Genomic DNA, 17,675 nt, shown 5'->3' with positions numbered 1-17,675 from the left:
CCCCTGGCAATAGGTAGGGTGCTCTACCTATATGTTGTGCACCGCCCTGAGCCCTCCAGAGGAGGGCGGTCTATAAACCCAATTAATAATAATAATAATAATAATAATAATAATAATAATAATAATATAATAATAATAATAATAATAATAATAATAATAATAATAATAATAATAATAAAAATAGGGGATGGGGGTTGCAGGAACTTGCAGGCCACACACTGAGGGAAACGAACTCAAGAGAACCTACTCCACCAAGGCAAAAATACAAGCATGCCAAATATAGTGCATTTAATGTGAAATACAAAACAGAAATTTGTTTACCGTGCACACCAAAAAAAGTACATGAATGAGTGAACTAGTTTAACACATCAAATACAGACAATTCCATATAACAAGTCAGAAGGATTAGAGATTTACTTTTAAAAAAGAAAACTGAGAACTAGTGTGGCACTGTCACAGACAGTTATGATGTCATAATGCGACAGCAATCCAGCCATAATGGGTTTTAAATAGCCACCTGTTGTCATAAACATCAGCCATAGGTGACTGGATCAAGATAAATGAGGGCAAGACCGAGAAAGATCCCATCTACACGGCAACCATTCCAGTTTTCCCGTGATATTCTTAGAAGATCAGAGTGAGCCCAGTTTTGGAAAGAATGCAGAAAAACTGAGGGAAACCTGGGTCATGCGCAAAACCACCATGATGCTAGGGGAAAGCAGGCAAGAAAAGTCCTTAACAGTAGCCAAGCCAGGACAAACAACCTGTGTAAGACCCCTAAAGTCATAAACCAAACCTAAAATGGGGGCTTAAATCAAAGCGCTGCACAGCAGCAGAGAGGAACGTTATTCCCCACACTTTACTCAGCGAGACAGTACAAGAGGTCTACTTAGGAGTCCTCGTTTCCAAAGGATGCTCGTATTTTTGAGCGCTCCAGCACTACTTCATTCACACTTCAGCGGCCCCTCCAAGGGCTCCTTCATCATCTAGGAGGCCTGGGTTTTTGCTAATTCCACCGCACTCTGTCATTCTGAGCATAAGCACCCATGGCTCACAATCATGAATTTAATCAAGAGCTGGGAACAAATTTCATAACTGATACAATGGCAGAAATGAAATGACCGAACAAAAATCCCACACAAGTCCCATCCTTCTCAAGTTCCACCCACAAAATCTCCAGGTATTTTCCAAATTGGCAGCAGCAGCGACAAAGGGAGGGGAAACTGCGCCTGGGACATGACCTGCCCATGCACCCCCTCCCGCTCCTGCCCCGCCCCCAAAATGCCCCCAAATGCCACCGACACACCTCACCCTGCCCCTAACAGCCCCTGCCCCCAACACATGACTGCAATGGCAGTGCCCGCGGCGAGCTGCCCCAGATATCCCCATTGCAGCTCCACCTCTGGGCAGCCACAACCCTATGACAATTCCATTGGCTTTTCAAAGCAAGAGATGAACAGAACATTGCCTGATTGCGTGGACCAACTGGGGACAACCTTACTTAGCTTCTCAGATCTAAAAAGACTGGGCCAGCCTGGGCCATCCAAGCGAGGGTATCCATTTATTAAGGGCAAGCCTAAGCAGGTCTAAACAGAAGTACCGTATATACTCGAGTATAACCTGACTTTTTCAGCACATTTTTATGCTGAAAAAAACCCCTTCAGCTCATACTTGAGTATATAGGTAATTCCAAGATGGCGGCCGGAGGTGGGGCTGCTGTGGGGATCTGGTAAGCATGTTGCTGCTTTTTTTCTAACTCACCAGAGAGCCGTAAAAACAAGCTGTAAGGACTAGGACTGTAAGGACTGTAAGGAGTGTGTGTGTGTGTGTGTGTGTGTGTGTGTGTGTGTGTGTGTGTGTGTGTGTGTGTGTGTGTGTGTGTGTGTGTGTAACCCTCTCCAGAGGGTTATTGGTGCGTTGCATTCTAGATGAATACAATTCTTCATACAGTAGTTTACTGCCAAATACTGATGTTGCTGAAGACGAAGACTTTCTTTGGAGCAAAGTTGAGGCTGACATGGCTATGAATCCCAGAATTATTCTACATTTGGAGGAAAACAGTGGTTCATTTGTGTTCCTAGAGTGCTGGAAAGCTGCTCATCCCTAATGCAAACTCTGTTAAGCAACTCTATCTCATCTTGCTCCCAAATCTTCTGTTTTTAGCTGCTACTGAGTCAAGTTCGAAGGCTTATACTTGAGTCAATAGGTTTCCCAGTTTTTTGTGGTAAAATTAGGTGCCTCGGCTTATATTCGAGTATATACGGGTAAGTCCCATTGGTAAGCTCAATGAGGCTTACTCCAAGGAAAGTCTTCATAGGATTGCAGAGCTATCGAGACAAGCTCTTATCTTAGCAATGTTAAACTGTACATACTTGAAACCCACCTACAAATTTAAGACAACTTTATATTTTTCTTGACAACATATCTAGAAAAAGACCTACTCCAACTTTGGAGTAAATACAGTGTGCATGCATGCGTGTACACATACACATATATACACACACCCTGATGGTGCTCAAATGCATTTCGGGGCCGATTTGGCTTTGGATATCATGCCAAGAACTTCAAAATTGTGGAGGTCTTCTGTTTGTTGAGAACTTGATTTTGACACCTGCTTTCAATATATGTTTCATGACTATGTATATCTCTATCTCTATATCCATATCTGGATCAGACCAGAGTCCATCTAGTCCAGCACTGCTACTCACAGTGGCCCACCAGGTGCCTTTGGGAGCTCACATGCAGGAGGTAAAAGCAATGGCCTTTTTCTGCTGCTGCTGCTCCCGAGCACCTGGTCTGCTAAGGCATTTGCAATCTCAGATCAGAGGATCAAGATTGGTAGCCAAAAATTGTCCCATTTAGTATATCCAAACCAATACTGGAGTCTTCATTCCAACCAATAAGTTCATTCAGACATTATCATTGTATTGTCTTATTCACATCCACTGCATGAAAGCTTATCCATCCATCTAAGAACATAAGAACATAAGAACAAGCCAGCTGGATCAGACCAGAGTCCATCTAGTCCAGCACTCTGCTACTCGCAGTGGCCCACCAGGTGCCTTTGGGAGTTCACCTGCAGGAGGTGGAAGCAATGGCCTTCTGCTGCTGCTGCTGCTGCTCCCGAGCACGTGGTCTGCTAAGGCATTTGCAACCTCAGATCAAGGAGGATCAAGATTGGTAGCCAAAGATCGACTTCTCCTCCATAAATCTGCCAAACCCTTTTTAAAGCTATCCAGGTTAGTGGCCATCACCCCCTCCTGTGGCAGCATATTCCAAACACCAATCACACGTTGCGTGAAGAAGTGTTTCCTTTAATTAGTCCTAATTCTTCCCCCCAGCATTTTCAATGAATGCCCCCTGGTTCTAGTATTGTGAGAAAGAGAGAAAAATGTCTTTCTGTCAACATTTTCTACCCCATGTATAATTGTATAGACTTCAATCATATCCCCCCTCAGACGTCTCCTCTCCAAACTAAAGAGTCCCAATGCTGTCTGTCTTCAGTGTTTGTATTCTATTCAAGAAGCTTGTCTCTGTATGCCTCCATTCATAATACGGCAACAGGACTGAGAATACTTTTTTTTAAATTCTCAAGGAATGTGGAGAAAATCAGGGGATGAGCCGAAAATTGCCATTCCCTAAATCCCAATTTTGTGTTCACTGATACTTCGAGTTCCAAACTGCCAGCCTGGCATAGCCATAAAACACACACTGAAAATAGGTGCCAAGATCAAATTCTCAAGGAACAAAAGACCCCCTACAACAGTGCCGGTCTTGGTGTGAAATACAACACTGAATTAGCCTTGAGATGCACTTGCGCACCGTGAGTTATGCCTGAACATTTCCGTTGTAGATTGTTGCATAAATCTAGTCTTCCTCCCTTCTCTGCTTTGAAGCTCATTACAAAAAACAAGTCATTGTCTGCTTGCAGAAGATGAGGGCAAAGTGTGTCAGAGAGAGGAGCCAGGGGAACAATTAGGGGGAAGAGGGGTTTGATGGGAAGGGACAAGAAAAGATCAAGGGATCTTATGCATGCTCAGAGATGATGCAAAGGGGGGGGAGGGTGGAAGTCAGGTATAGGAGATGAAAGATTCCAACGTAGGAGTGGCTGAAAACACCCTGGGTGTGAACAGCCTGGAGAAAGAGGCTTCGAAGACAGATGAGATGCAGAGGTGGTTGCCATTGCCCTCCTCTGCAGGCAAGTGAGAAGTAGAAGTGGTTTGCCATTGCCTTCCTCTGCAGGCAAGTGAGAAGCAGAGGTGGTTTGCCACTGCCTTCCTCTGCAGGCAAGTGAGAAGCAGAGGTGGTTTGCCATTGCCTTCCTCTGCAGGCAAGTGAGATGCAGAGGTGGTTTGCCACTGCCTTCCTTTGCAGGCAAGTGAGAAGCAGAGGTGGTTTGCCATTGCCTTCCTCTGCAGGCAAGTGAGAAGCAGAGGTGGTTTGCCATTGCCTTCCTCTGCGGGCAAGTGAGAAGCAGAGGTGGTTTGTCACTGCCTTCCTCTGCAGTCTCCCATCCAAGTAATGACTTTCCTTAGCTCCCAAGACTCGACAAGACTGGGCTATGTTATGCCACATTCCCTCCCATTGGAGGCCTAATTTATATGAAATTCTACATTATTCATTGGGGGAGCTTGTTAGAGAGATTGGATACATACATTCCTTCGCATAGGTAAGGGACTTTTCCTGCTGACCTTCCAGTTTGGCAGCTAATGTGGCAGCTAATAAGAACAGCATAAACTTAAACCTATTTGCCACTGCAGTAAACAAATTTATTTTAAGGATGAAAAGCAAAATGGCTGCCCACGCTACCTCCAAAATTGCCCTTATTTTCCCCAACACCCTTTGTACGTCTGCCCGTGAGTGTATATTACTGATAGTGTTGCTAAGTGACAAAAATTCACTTGCTTGCTACGCCATTTAAAAGAGAGGGGAACCCACAAACACATAAAGCCAAGGAAATGAAGACTTAATGATGTCATCAATCTTCCTGTGCCATCTTAACAAAAACAAACTCAGCCATCTTGTCAAGTAGGAAGGAATACATATTTCGTCCCAAAACTCCCTGTTGCTCTGACCCAAAGATTTTCTAGGCTAGTTTGCTGAATGTCCTTATTTATGGAGACTTTTACTTTGTTGTTGTTAACATTGCTAAGTAGCTTAGTTGTTCAAGTGAATGTAAGTGGGAATGTGTACATTCTTGGTAAAAGCGAGCAGCCATTTGCTGATGAAGGAAGGGCCATTATGCTTTAAACCTGAGGTGGAAGGGAAGAATGTAAAAACTTCTTAGCCAGAATGAGAAGCGATAACTCTGTCAGAATAGAGCAGCCAAATTAACCCACTATGCTCTTCAATTGCATGGAGGTTCCCTTTGCTTGCAGCTCATCCATGTGTTATTTTGATGTAAAAGTAGGTCAATTAGGGAAGCTGCAATATGTGCATGTTTGTGTTGCCATACCTTCACAGACAGCCCCCTCAAAACAAAAAAGGAAAAACAACATGTGCATGGGATTGTTAGAATTATTCTAACGATCCCATGCACATGTTGTTTTTCCTTTTTTTGTTTTGAGGGGGCTGTCTGTGAAGCTACGGCAACACATGCACATATTGCAGCTTCTCTAATCGTGTTGCCGCAGCTTCACAGACAGCACCCTTAAAAAAAAGACGAACGACACAGGCACAAGATCATTAGGCTAAACAAACTTGATTCATCTACTTTTTACAGCGAAATAGCTCATTTATGAGCTGCAAGCAAGGGACGCCTCTATGGGCAATCTCCACAGAGTCTCCTGCAGCACCCAAAATGGCGGGTGTGAGAAGCAGAAATGAAAATGAGAGGTATGGGTGGGAGAAATAAAGCATTTCCTGCCGGCTGGTGTTTGCTCAGCAGGCAGGACTTGTCTTCAACCCAGGTTGTGGGGAAAAAAAGATCAATAGTTTAGTGATCTTAAAAAAAAAAACGGGATGAGAGAAATATAACAGACCGGATTCATTTGGGGGGAAGAGAACGGTGCAAAGTTCTTCCCCAAAACGCTTTTCGTAACATCCTCAAGACATCATATTTGCGCTGTGTGGAATCCGCCGTGGTTTCCTTGAGATTTCCCGGGACTCTGTGGGCCTGGGCTGCACCCTTGCTTGCATGATGAAGTCCAGCCCAGTTAGTTTCTATGATATGAGCTTCCTCGAATGCACTCTGGCCTATTGATTTCTGTGCGTCTGAAAAGGCAGCCTCATTTATTATGGTTTGATTTAAGCAGATAGCGCGGGCCTGAAAGGTCGCTCGTTTTTATCTGTTGCGAGCAAACAACACCCCCCCCCCCCGATTCCATTACTGCCATTTCCAAATCGATGCTGCTTTGCTCTCTCCCCCCCCTCCCCTTTAGTTCTCAGGAGTATGGGTGAGATCGATGACACTTGTTCCACACCCAGATTGTGAAGCAATACACAGAAACCAGCACGAGAAAATAGAGGAAGAAAGAAAAGGGGTAGGTTTTTTTCCCCCCGCTGTTGAAACAAATGATTGGAAACTTCAGAAATGCCGTCTCCCAGTGGGTCGCCGTTTCCTCTTTCAAGAATGACATGATAGGGATTTCTTTTTTCTTTTCTTTTTTTTAGCAGGCTCACGCCAGAGCTTCCAAATTTCATCCTCTGGACATGATGGCTCTTTCTGCACAGAAAATTTAAACATTTGGGGGCAGGAGATAAAACGTTTCCTCCAAGGAGTTCTGCATAGTTTTGTTTTGTTTTCACCAAAACGTTTTATTTGGAGCCTCAAAAGGTTGTAAATGGTGCCTTTTTTTCCCTAGTGATTCTTTTGGCTGAAACATTTTCTAAAAGGCTTCATTTGTGTGCTGTCCATTTAAGATGCCGTTTTGTGAGTTTGGCTAACTAGGAGCTGTCTGGCGTAGTGGTTAAGTGCTTGCACTGCCACTCACACGGTCAGGAGTTTGAGCCCACTGTGGGTCAGATATCCAGGCAGCTGGCTCATGGTCAACTCAACCATCCATCCATTCCTTGGTCGGTAAATGAGTACCTAGCTCAGGGGGTAAAGAATAGCTGGGGAAAGCAATGGCAAACTACCCCACAAAAACGGCTTGCCTATAAAATCACTGCTCGCAGTGGTACCCCAGGGTCGAACACGACTGAAGGGGAAACTTTACTGTACCTTTTTTTTTAGTTTACTCTTTGCTTGCAGAAACCCGTTACCCTGTTTTTGGAGCATTTTGAGATTGGGGGGGGGCAAGCAACTAAGATGGCAAGAGTGGCCCTGCTTGCTCAACCTGGTCTGGCCGGGCCTGCTGGGGTGGGGGAGAGGGGGCAGGTAGCCAAAAGTGCCCCCACATGATGCAAGCAAATGATGCCTGGGGAGAATGCCCCTTCCTCCCGGCCTCCCATCGTATGTCTCTGCATACTTGGTGGGTGGCAGTGAATTAAAGGTGGTTAAATGTAAAACTATGGACGAAGTCATAATAATGTATTCATTGCTCTGCTCCATCCCTATGGCTTAGTTCAATGTTTTATGTTTAACCTCCTTTAATCCATTTTTGTTACCACCAAGTTGCAATTGACTTATGGTGACCCCACAGAGTTTTCAAGGACCTTTCCGAGGTGGTTTGCCACCATCTGCTTCTGAGCAGCAACCCAGGTATTCCTTGGTGGTTTCCCATCCAAATACTGATCAGCGCTGACCTTGCTTCACTTCTGAGATCTGATGAGATCAAGCTGGGCCTGGGGCTATCCACCTCTATTATCACTCACCACACGTACAACATTCTCATGGAACGTCCCCTGAAAGCACAATCTCTAACCCGCTCCTTCCCAACCAGGCTGGACTCAGGACAGCTTACATCAGTGATGGCGAACCTATGGCACGGGTGCCAAAGGTGGCACTTGAAGCCCTCTCTGTGGGCATGCACACCTAGAGTTCGTCATGTGGGGGTGGAAAATCACCCCCCCACACACACACACACATACATCTAGGCTGGCCTGGGCCACTGAGCATGACGTGTGCGCACCACGGTGAGCAGGGAGGACTAGGCTGGTGGCCTGGTGCCTGGGCTCCGGGTGGCTGCTGCTCGGGGGGGCCGCAGAGGGGGCAGAGATGCTAGAGAGGCACAGAGTGGTGCGCATGGGACTTGCTGGATCGTACAGCAGGCTGGCCCCCGCTCGAGTGGGTGGAGCGGAGGAAGAGAGAGCCAACCATTTTTTTCTAAACTAAAACCTCAGCATTCAGGTTAAATTGCCGGGTTGGCACTTTGCAATAAATAAGTGGGGTTTGGGTTGCAATTTGGGCACTCGGTCTCAAAAAGGTTCGCCATCACTGGCTTACATCATAAAATCACCATTAAAATCATATATTAACCACGTTAAAACTTTGCAGGGCAATGTTCTGAGGGACCAATATTCTAATGGTGCCATTACATACCATATAAGTCAAATCCCAATGAATGCAATATTCACAGTATCCAATTAATCAATCAATAACACGCTGCATTCAAGCTGTCACTCTTAAACATTAAATTTTTAGTATAACTCCTAAAGGTATCACATATCACACAAACTTCAGTCTCTTTAGGATACAGACAGTAGAGGTTGTCAACACCACCACTGAATCAATTGGATCGTCCCATTTAGTATATCCAAACCAATACTGGAGTTTTCATTCCAACCAATAAGTTCATTCAGACATTATCATTGTATTGTCTTATTCACATCCACTGCATGAAAGCTTATCCATCCATCTAAGAACATAAGAACAAGCCAGCTGGATCAGACCAGAGTCCATCTAGTCCAACTCTCTGCTACTCACAGTGGCCCACCAGGTGCCTTTGGGAGCTTATGTGCAGGATGTGAAAGCAATGGCCTTCTGCTGCTGCTGCCGATCACCTGGTCTGCTAAGGCATTTGCAATCTCAGATCAAGGAGGATCAAGATTGGTAGCCATAAATCGACTTCTCCTCCATAAATCTGTCCAAGCCCCTTTTAAAGCTATCCAGGTTAGTGGCCATCACCCCCTCCTGTGGCAGCATATTCCAAACACCAACCACATGTTGCGTGAAAAAGTGTTTCCTTTTATTAGTCCTAATTCTTCTCCTCAGCATTTTCAATGAATGCCCCCTGGTTCTAGCATTGTGAGAAAGAGAGAAATATTTCTCTCTGTCAACATTTTCTACCCCATGCATAATTTTATAGACTTCAATCAAATCCCCCCCCGCCCCAAGACGTCTCCTCTCCAAACTCCTCTCCATCTATAATGGTTGGAATGAAGACTCCAGTATTGGTTTGGAAAGTATAAATATAAATATACATCCAGATTTACATAAAATAGGAGAGTTCTGCATGGGGTTGTGAGCTCCGGGTAGGGCAATACCTGGTGTCACGGGCCAGACTGTGGGCTCAGAGGACTCAGAGGCGGAACCTGGACTCAGAGGACTCAGAGGCGGAACCTGCTAATGCCAGACCCTCAGAAGTGGCTCCTCACGAAGAAGCAAAAGCTGACCACACTATTCAGCCGGAGCAGGCTGCTCAAGAGGAAGTTCAGGCAGTAGAGTTGGCTACAAGCCCTTCCTCCCCTCATACCCTACAGCTGAGAGAACCTGCACAATCCTCCATTAAGCCCTGTGATGTGCCAGCTGGGAAAAGGAGGCGGAGTCAACAGCAGCAGCTGCTACAGAGCCAAAGGAAGAGGGCTCGTTTCTCTGCCAGGTGTGGCAGAAGGCTCTGCGAGATGGAGGCATCTGCATCTGAGGAGGACTGAGCTCTTGCAGGATCAGCAGCAGTGGCGTAGGAGGTTAAGAGCTCGTGTATCTAATCTGGAGGAACCGGGTTTGATTCCCAGCTCTGCCGCCTGAGCTGTGGAGGCTGATCTGGGGAATTCAGATTAGCCTGTGCACTCCCACACACGCCAGCTGGGTGACCTTGGGCTAGTCACAGCTTCTCGGAGCTCTCTCAGCCCCACCTACCTCACAGGGTGTTTGTTGTGAGGGGGGAAGGGCAAGGAGATTGTCAGCCCCTTTGAGTCTCCTGCAGGAGAGAAAGGGGGGATATAAATCCAAACTCTTCTTCTTCTTCAGTAACCAGAGCTTCCTATATAAACCTTGCCTTGGACTTAGCTCTGCCTGGGTGCAATGAGTGTACTTCCTGCTGGATCTTCCTGTGCTGGCTATAGCTCCAGTTTGCCTGCCTGCTTGGATTCCTTGGGTCTGGGGCTGTCTGTCCACACCTGCATAGCTGATACCTGCCTGTAGCACACCTGGAAATTTTGAAGGTAGAGCCTGAGTAGGGTGGGTGTTTAGGAAGGGTGTAATGCTGTAGTCAACCTTCCCAGAGGCATTTCCTCCAGGTGAGCCTCTCTCTATCACCTCGAGTTGACATCTCAGGAGGTCTCCATCCACAACCTGGAGGCTGGCAACCTTAATTCTGCTGGTTCAAATTACTAGTCCCTATAGTCCTGCGATTTGTCTTCTAGAGGCCAACCAGATGTTCCAATTGGCCACGCTGGTAGGGGCTGATGGGAATTGTAGTCCATGAACATCTGGAGAGCCATAGGTTGCAGACCCCTGCTAGAGCTTCAACTATTCCTTTGGTGGGTTGTGAGCTGGGCTCTGGCCAGGAACAGGCGGGATATAAATCTAATACAGCGAACAAATCAATAAATTCAGAGGTACATGGAGTTTCTATTAAGCAATCATCGCTCACAGCCATAGAAATCCTCCATGAATTTGTCTAATGACCACTTAAAGCCATCCAAGGTAGGAGCTGTCATTCTATGGGCGATTCCGCGCACAAGTAAAATAGGTTCGACCGAGTTCCCTGAGAAGGGTACTAACCTAGGTCGAAGCCATTGTTGTTCCCCACTGCAACCAGCTTGATCCCAGCTCGGAAGGCGGAATCATCCTGTGCCTCTTCGCCGCTCCGTTCCGATTGGCTACTGTTCTACGGCCATGTTCCATCTATCCCCACACACGTTATATAAAAAAAAACCTGCCATAAATGGTTTTGAAAGTAACTCCTTTCCAATTTAAAATGGAAAAATGAGTACTGAGCCCAGACGCAAATGGGTAACCAGAAAAGTAGTTTATGTATGCATAAAAGTCTCTGCGTTTTGCAGTAGCTGAGGCATCTCGGTTGTCTCCAAAGACAACCCCATTCAGAGAACATCACAGTAGTCTTGTCTAGTGTTGGACTAGATAAACTCTTGCTTTGATCTGGTACTGATTGTTCTTGTTTCATTTGCAGGGAAACTAGAATGTTTCTGGTTCAATTTCCCTCAAAAGTGATAATAAAGAACAATGGTATTATGTTTTAATTATGCAAATATTATGCGTGTATATTAAAGGTCTGCAAAGTTAAGAAAAAACGAATACATTTCCACCTTCCGGATAATGCTGAAGCATTATACAGGCCCAACACCATCCATCACCTATAGGGACAGCTCCTCTTCGCAATCTTCGTCATTTGCATTTTGTTCGGAATAAATTTCAAGTGGATTTATTTATATTATCCTTTCTTCCTTCCGCTTGCTTCCTTTTGGAGCTTTTTAGGTTCTCCTTGCTGATACAGCACCCATTGTGATAAATCATTTAAAGTTTGACTGCATTGTTAATATTGGTATTCATGGGGAGCAGACACTTTAATTGCTTTCCCATGCGGAGATTCAGTGTAAAGATTCCTTAATGGCCCTGAGTTACCTTTATGAGTTGCAGCAGCGAGTCATTTAGCTCCAAAACCTTAAGGCATTCATGGGGGGTGGGAGAAGAGAGGACTGAGGTGTTCTTGCTGTTGCCAGGTGCAATAACATATTTCAGTTATTTGCATCTGGGGTGATGAAACTGAGCCCAAATCTGAAAGGAGTTTTTACGGAAGTCCACCTAGGCCAGTGGTGGCGAACTTTTGGAACTCCAGATGTTATGGACTACAATCCCCATCAGCCCCTGCCAGCATGGCCAATTGATGGGCTGATGGGAATTGTAGTCCATAACATCTGGAGTGCCAAAGGTTCGCCACCACGGACCTAGGCCTTTTCCACATAAACCAAATAAAACGTTTTGAGGCAGGAGATAAAACACTTTTTCTGAAGAGTTCTGCATTGTTTTTAACTGAAAAGTTTTTATTTCCAGCCTGAAAACAATTTTAAATGTATCTTCGCTTTTAGCGACTCCTTTTCTGAAAACGTTTTTTTTAAATGTTTTCGCTTGCTGTGCAGTATGTTTAAGTTGTTTTCCACACCTTTCTGCAGTACCATTTTCTGAGTTCAGTCTGTCATCTCACCTGTCTATTTTTGTCAGTTTTTTTTTTAATTTGGGTGGGGGACATAATATTTTTGAAGTTTCAAGGGTATGACATATGAAGAATCACAGGACAAGGCTGAGAAGCATCAAAGCATTGTATCCACGGAGAAGTTAAAAAAAAAAAAAACAGGACAAGCACAAAATGGTGACCAAGAAACATTTTCTCGCCCAAATGTTTCACTCTCTGGGCAGTTTCACCTCAGCTTGTGCCCAACATTTTGTGTGCAACTGAAGGGATTTTCCCTTCCTCCATTTACTGAAGGGTGTCCCAGGATGTTTGCTCTGCAGACTCCAACCCTGGGAACCATTTCAGCCTGAAAAGTACAGAGTTGTACTCAGTTCATCCTGCCGATTCTGGCAATATCTAGTTTCCCTAGCTTTTTAATTTTATTTCCAAGGAATTATTTTTGTAGCTATGCAGACACACATAAAAGAATCGTAGCTGCTCCGAAGATTGCTTTGCCTCCCATTGAGAAGCATTTGGTAGACCTGCCCTCCCTAAAGCAAAATAAAAAACATGTTACATAAAACATCACTATATACAGAAAACACCAATTCCAAAACAAGAAAATACTTACAAGCAAAGAACAGGGATTTTTTTCTCAATGCTCTAACATATATCCCTGTTTTTATTTTGCTTTACAGAACAGCCTTGAAGGTTTCACGAGGCCAGTAATTATCAGTCATTTTCTAGATTCTGGCTAGCTGTTGCTGTTATTGTGTTAAAAAAGATAAAAATAATTACCGTGTTCCTATGTACCTGTATTGTACAAAATTGCTCTGAAATAATTTTTCAACACTGCTATGATGCTATAAAATTCCTTGTGATTTTTTTAGTTTTCAGCCTGGTGGGTACAAATTTTCTCTTATCATTGTGCTGAAATAAGGCATTCTGAAGATGTATTGGGAAAAATCTGTGTGGAATTTCTTCCCGCCTTCTTTTAGGTCCTCGGGACATCTTATTTGCGCTGTGCAGAATGGACTATTGTGACTCATTTCATCCCCTAAAACTACACTTGTGAAAAATCATTTGCTCACCGTCCTTGCCTTCACATTTATCTATGATTGACCGATACAATCAATATTGGAAATAAAACAGCCACACAATACCAAACAACCCACCCACATCAATTATGGCTCAGAGCAGGAAATTCAAATTTACAGTAAGCTTAAATGAAAACAGTTACTGAAAAACCCAAGGAAAGAGCTTGCCTGCCTTTTGCAAAACCATTCAATGGAAATATGTCTGAGGATTCATTTGCATGCATTTCTATGTATATGTAATAGAATCATGATGCCTGCAACTCCAAGAGATGTACTGAAATCCCCAAGTTGAAATTATATCTGAAAAATGCCTTTTGGGATTGTTCGGTATGCTTATGGAACGAAAAATGGAATTACAGGACTTAACGGCATTATGAAAAGAAACATGCTAACAATTCAAGTGGAGTAGGTGACTTTCTGGGAGTCTGGACAAGGTATTTTTAGAAAATATGGCACCGAACTTGCAGGAATTGAACAAAGGGGTCCCACTTTGTCACCCATGGCAGCAGGTCTTTGTCACCCATGACAGTGTGATGTCACATCTTGAGAAAAACCAGAAGCAATGTCCTGCCTCTCTGGGGCCCTTTCCGCACGGGCTGAATACAGCGCCCTGGGGACGGCAAAAACGCCAACCCCAGGGAGCTGTTCGCATGGGGGGCTCAGCTGCTTTGCAGCGGCGGCGCCCTCGCGCCTCCCCAGCAGCACGAAGCCACTGTTTCCCAACCTCGCTCCCCGAGCGAGGTTGTTGGGAAACAGCGGCTTCCAACCGCTGCCGTGCGAATGGCAGCGGCTGGAAGGCGCCATCCCTCCCCCCTTTCCCAATCGACTTACCGTCCCTGCGATTGTCCGGTGCGTCGCCAAGGTCGGGGGACACGCCCCCTCTGCCCTGCGACTCCAGAGTGGATACGCAGGGCAGGGAGGTGTCCCCTGGCCTTGGTGATGCGCCAGATGGTTGCAGGGAAGGTACGTCGATCGGGCGACGGCGTAGCGTGGCGCCGTCGTCCCGGTAGTTTCTGGGACTGTTCGTGCAAACAGTCCCAGGAGGGTTGGGTCGGCATCATGTATGCCGACCCAACCCCCACCGTGGCCGTGTGGAAATGGCCTGGGGATCTCTGGAAATTCTGTGGTAAAACAAAATTCATAAAAAGAGAAAAAGAAACAAGCTACTGGCTTCCAGAGAGAAATTTGATGTACTGCAGAATAATTCAGAGATATTCTCTTAATGGCCGTAATTCTCTTAGACATTGCCTTGCAGAAAATATGGCATTTTTCCTTGTAGGAAACAATGGAAACTAGTATTGTCGAAGGCTTTCATGGCCGGATTCAACGGGTTGTGGTGGGTTTTCCGGGCTGTGTGGCCGTGGTCTGGTGGATCTTGTTCCTAACGTTTTGCCTGCATCTGTGGCTGGCATCTTCAGACCTTAACCTCTAGACCAAGGAAATGTTCAAACTTGAAAAAACAAGGATGCCTTTTTAAATAGATAGTATACATTGCTGAATTCTCTCCAAAAGGAACTGTGGGGTGGGAATATGAACACAGATTTACCAGGAACATGTACCAGAAAATCAGGAACATCTCTGATAAAGGTTTCAGAGAGTAACTGAGTTCTTGTATAGTGGAACAGCTAAATTTGAAACCAGTGACACCTTAGACCAGTGTTTCCCAACTCTTCATATCTCACGGTACCCCTGCCACCACCACCCACCTTCCCCTTCCAGTGCCCCTGCTTGCCACACCCCCACCTTCCCCTCCCAGGGTGAAGGGAAGCACTGGGGGGGTGGCTGCTGACCTTATGGCAGGCCCTGCCCCATGGGCCAGCTCCATGTCCTTGCTGGTGCTGGTGGGAGACACCACAAAAATGAGGGGGGGGCGGTAGTGTTGCCGCGGTACCCTTGGGACATGCTCACGGCACCCCAGGGTACCACGGAACCCTGGTTGAGAATGGCTGCCTTAGACGCTAGCAAGATTTAGGGAGGGGACATGAGTTTTCGAGCATCAAAGCTCTCATGAAGGAAGCTCTGAATCTTGAAGGCTCAACCCCTCCCCCCACCAATCTTCTTGCTCTCTAACGTGCTATTGGCTTTGCATCCAGCTGGTAAATATGGGTATCACTGGTCCGTGTGCCCTTCCAATCCAGAATCTGTAAAGACACGTCACACTGCATTAAACAAATACCAACTCTGGACTGAGAAATTCCCGGAAAGTGTGGGGCTGAGTCTGAGAAGGACCGGATTTAAGGAGTGGAGACACATCAGCAAGGTACAACGCCACAGAGTCCAGCCATTGTCTCTAGGGGAATTAACCTCTCTAGGCTCTAGGTCGCACCTGGAAGACGGCAACCCTCCCTTTCCTAAGATGTTCGTTCCGATGATTATTGGAGAGGGCTAATTGAAAAGGTTTTTCAATCAAAATGTGCATTAATCAAAGCCGGGTGGATAATGACTCACAGTGAGAAAAGGCTAGCTCACAGTCATCTCACTCTTGCCACCACGTCCATACTGCAGTAAATCCCAAAGAGAAAGAACCTCCACTCAGGAAGCTACCGCTGGGAACCACATGACTCCCCAAGTGATTAGCTTCAAGGACTTTGTTTACCGTGGACTGAGGATTTCTGCTTAGCCTGCATTCAGAAAGGATGGGGTAGGGGGGCAAGATTCTGCTAAAGGAAATGATCCCAGAAATTTGCATTTCCACGTGTCAGTGTGTGTTGCTTCCTTAACATGAACCTATATTGCTTATGTAACCTCAGCTTGTGGGTTCTGTGGGGCAGTACTTGGAAGGAGTTGCAAAGAACCAATTTTTAAACAACAAAATGGTTTACTTTTCTTTACAATTAACACTTGTAAAACATCAACATTTAACGTTACAATTCAAGGTCCTGTTCAGGTTGCATTTCAAGTCCTTCTATTTACAGTCTACTGATATTGCCAAGTCCAAATTCTTCTTTGCAAGTAGGCTGGCTCCTGAAGACTCCAAGGGCTTGATGAACAGGATGCAACATGATGAAGGTCTCCAGGAGAACTCTCACCCATTACAACCACACAAGAAAACCCTGAAACAATAAACTCCAACATTTACAACATAGCAAAACAACAACTACCTTCCCAGTAGTTCCCAACAATATTGAAATTACCTTAACAAGGTGTTAAGGGCTTATAGAAATCAAGGTCCGAGTCTGGTAGCCTTGCTTCTTCTGCAAAAGAGCTCTTGCAGCCTCTCTGCTGCTCTGAGTCTCCACCCCCTTACTGGGTCAACCCATTCTGGGCCAACCCATTCTGGGCATGGGGGGTTACACTTACATTTAAAGACACGTTAGATCCTGATGCCCATATAGTTAAAGGACTGTAATAAGAAGAGCCTGTGAACTTTGGAATACATTTTGGAGATGATATAGCTTTAGAAAAAACAAGCAGATACCTACAATCAGAATACAAATATATGAAATATGATTTGTGATTTTTGATAAGTAGATAACTAAAATTTAATTGTATAAAATACGGATTTTGATTATATATACAGATTTCTTATTACATATTTTTCCCCTTTGTTTTTTCTGTAGATCAGAATGGTTAATTTATAATTAGATATCAAAGAAGATAATTTTCTTGATGCAACACTGGATTAAGTATTGAACATATATGTTTAATTAATTTCTGATGTAATTAATAATATGGAAGTAATGAAATCATGGTTTAAAACGATTTATAAACAGAAAGTAAAGTTGTACAAATATATTCTCGACGTTAGATTGTGTATCGTATGTTATACTAGCCGGAAGTCCACTCTTTTTTTTTGTTTGTTTTTGTTGTTCTTTTGTTACTATTTTTTGTAAGGGGTTGTTGTTGTTGTTGTTTTGTTAGTTTTAGTGTGTATTGTATATACTTCTTGAACTGACTCTTAATATGTGAACTTAATATGAAAGTGTATCTTTTTTTGTATATTCTGTTTATTTTTGTTGTATTTTGTGAATAAACTTAATAAAAGCAAAAAAAAATAGAAAAAACAAGCAGAGAAACAAAAGAAAAACCTTGCATGTATTGTGTAAGTGCAGACAGGATGGGGCTTTTGATTTTGAAAATTGTAAGAATAAGCGGAATGGATTTAATTTATATCTGCTGATATCTGAATTTATATATTACAGATTGGCTTAAGAAAGAGTGAACGAAATAAAACCAAATCTGGAGGTTTTACCCCCAAATTAGACTTTATGCTTACCCGTTGGAATATTTTGAGAACATCTGGAGTGGTTACCAGGAAACAAAGACAGAATCATATCATATATATATATTGTTTTAATGTCTCAGTTAGTAGATAAATGCCTCTTTTCTACTTTTCTACTAACTC

General features: G+C 44.4%; 1 protein-coding gene across 1 annotated transcript in view; it reads right to left on the bottom strand.

Annotated features, from left to right (window-relative positions):
* LOC125436946 (netrin receptor DCC-like) overlaps positions 1-17,675 on the bottom strand; it is a 575,357-nt gene that overhangs the window by 458,617 nt on the left and 99,065 nt on the right. The gene's annotated exons all lie outside the window — the stretch shown is intronic.

The sequence above is a fragment of the Sphaerodactylus townsendi genome, linkage group LG07 (genome assembly GCF_021028975.2).
Source record: "Sphaerodactylus townsendi isolate TG3544 linkage group LG07, MPM_Stown_v2.3, whole genome shotgun sequence".
Classification (NCBI taxonomy): Eukaryota; Metazoa; Chordata; class Lepidosauria; order Squamata; family Sphaerodactylidae; genus Sphaerodactylus; species Sphaerodactylus townsendi.
The sequence above is the reverse complement of the archived record's forward strand: the minus strand, read 5'-3'. Positions and strand labels throughout refer to the sequence as shown.